Source organism: Octodon degus, unplaced genomic scaffold, assembly GCF_000260255.1.
Source record: "Octodon degus isolate 3935 unplaced genomic scaffold, OctDeg1.0 scaffold00200, whole genome shotgun sequence".
NCBI lineage: Eukaryota > Metazoa > Chordata > Mammalia > Rodentia > Octodontidae > Octodon > Octodon degus.
The window spans coordinates 1,212,838-1,215,797 of NW_004524776.1; positions in this window are offsets into that span (position 1 = coordinate 1,212,838).

Genomic DNA, 2,960 nt, shown 5'->3' on the forward strand with positions numbered 1-2,960 from the left:
TATCCACAGAAGTTGTTGACTTGAGCCTTTCACAGCTCAGCATATTAATATGGCTGTACTTTATATACCTCATTTTTATACTTTTCTGCTGGATGGTTAAGACCATGATATTGGCAATGAAATAGATGTGTGGATCAATGGAATAGATTAGAAGATGCAGAGGCCTCTAGGAACACACTCAGCCATCTTATCTTTACAAAGGGGCCAAACATACTCACTGGAAGGAAGATAACCTCTTTAACAAATAGTGCTGGAAAAACTGGCTCTCTACATGCCGAAAACTAAAACTTGACCCAGGTCTATCAGCATGCACTAAGATAAAGTCCTTCCCCATCGTACAAGTTCTTACTAATTTTTTATATCTAACTACAGTACTCTTATCTTCCCCCTGAAGCTCAAAGTTGGCGCAGTCCGTTCTTAACTCAGCAGGGAAGAATGGGAAGCAGCATTATGAAAAGGATGGGAAGGTAGGAAGGGACCTGGGCTGGGCTGTCCCATATAGCACGTGCACTTCCCAGGGGCCTGGCCACGAAGATGAGCCTGGAGGACTGGTTGAAACCCAGCACTGCGTGCTCACCAAATCGTGTGCCCCAGAACAGGGGTGCATCCGTCCACAGGAGGGACTTCCTCCTAATTCATCTGTTCAGACGGGGTGCCATTTCCCCTTGTTCACAGAGGTACCTCGAAGGCTGACCTGTCCAGCTGACCACGTGCCTGCATCTGTCAGCTTCTCTTGGTGCAGGTGCTCAGTGTTACCAGGATGCTGACGAAATGTTTCTGGAGAACTCCGTGTTCTCTCCTCCCCTTTCTGTTAGCCTTTTATCGATTCTCCTCTCGCCTTTCTAAGCCTGAGCCAGGAACTCTCCTGTTATTAAAAGCAGTCCCAGTTGCCCATACCTTTCATTTCCTTTGAATTACATTAATTGCCTGACAGCTAAAATGTGAGCTGGTATTTTCAGATTTCAACCGTTGGTCGGCAAGAAATATTTACCAGCTCCTGCAGATTTATAAAGATGCCACAGAGATGCCTGGAGACTAACAATCAGAAAATACAGCAGCAAAACAACACTATTTTTCAAGGTTAAATGCTCAGAATGCTAAAAAGAAATTGTCCATAAAGCAAAGTAGGGATTCAGAGGCAGGCAGCCTGTACCCTGGACAAAAGACAGGAGCCGAAGGTTTAAAATAAGATTTCACAGCTTCACGATAATTATGAATTTAATAAGGGGAGCTTTATTTTTAATTTAGTTTCAGTCTGGCAGCCCATATCTCCCTCCCACCCCTTTCTGCTGCATGGCAGTGCTCTTCAGAGCGGCCCTAGGGCTGGGGTGCAGGAAGGGCCCCCAGCCCTAGGCTTCCAGATGAAGAGATATTTAGGCAGATAATGTTCCTGCCTCTCTGCAGGCAGATGGGACTAACTCCCACTGGCTTTGTTCCCTCTTGGCAGTCTGAGACGTCTCTCATTATGTAGGAGGAAGACAGTAGGTTCTGAAAATTCCAAGACAGGAAGATATTTTTCCCTGGTAAGACCCCAAGCTTTATCTCCTGTTTGAAATGGACAGAATCAGAGCCAGCCACAGCCACCAAGAGTGGTCCTAGCTTCCCAGGCCAACATCATCTCCAATGCCTAGCCCCCAAGAGGGTGATTAAAGTGAGGTTGGTGAAGGGCCGTGCAACTCTCAAGAGCGGCTCGGCCTTGAGGAGCACGCCGCTGCTCCTTAGCCACCCTGCTAGTGCAGGCTGCGCTCCCGGGCCACCTGCGTGCATTTGCTGTCATTTGCTCAACAAATACTTATTGAAAGTTCATTTTTTTAGGTGCCATTTATATAGAGATTAAATCCACATAGAAAAATTAATCATTTTATTTATTTTATAAACTTTTATATAAATATGGATATATAAATATATAAATATAAATTATTTTATAAACTTATTAGTGCATGTGTATAGTACATAATAATTACCTTCATTGTGGGGAAGCAGTACATTACATGTTCATAGGGCATCTCAATTCTTTTATTTCTCTTCTCCTCCCCTACTTTTTTATTTTGTCAGCATTAGATTTATTTATTTTATAAGTTTTTATCAAGTTAATTATCATGAACACACATTAACAGCAAGACTAACAGGCCAAGGATGTGTAAACTATAGAAAGTGCTTATACTAAATCAAAGATACCTTGAATACATTAGATCATGACAACTTTTTTTTCCTCTATTTTCCCTATTGTCTGTCTTTTAATTTTGACATTATTTATATGTTGGGTTTCTCATAAGAAAAATCATGTGTGTCTGATTCACATAACATTAAGGTCTCAAAGTACAATCAATTTTTCTACAAAGGGAAAGACTTGATTAAAGAAGGACAGACTTGACTAAAGTCTATCCTTCTTTATGGCAGAGTAGTACTCCACTGTGTATAAATACCACATTATCCATTCATCTGTTGTTGGGCATATAGGTTACTCCCATGATTTAGCTATCATGAATCACATTGCTATAAACATGAGTTTGCACTTACCACTGTAATATGAGGGGTTTTTTGTCTTTTGTTTTTGGCGGAACTGGGGATTGAACTCAAGCCCTTGCGCTTGCCAGGGAAGTGCTTGTTCCACTGAGCCATCTCCCCAGCCCCTATATGAGGTCTTAAACACTTTGAGAAAGATTCATGGAAGGGGTATAGCTGGATCAAATGGAATTTCTACTCTTAGCTTTTTGAGGAATATCCATACTTATTTTCACAGTGATTGTACCAGTTTAAACTTGTACTAACAGTGAAGAAAGAACCTCCTCCCCAGCCTGGCCAGCACTTGTTACTGGTGGATTTCCTGCAGGTAGTCATTCTTTCTGGAGTGAGATAGAATCTGTGTTGTTTTAATTTTCACTTCTTGAATGGCCAGAGAATTTTGTATTTATTGGCTATTTGAACTACTTCATTTGAAAACTGTCTATCCAATTTAT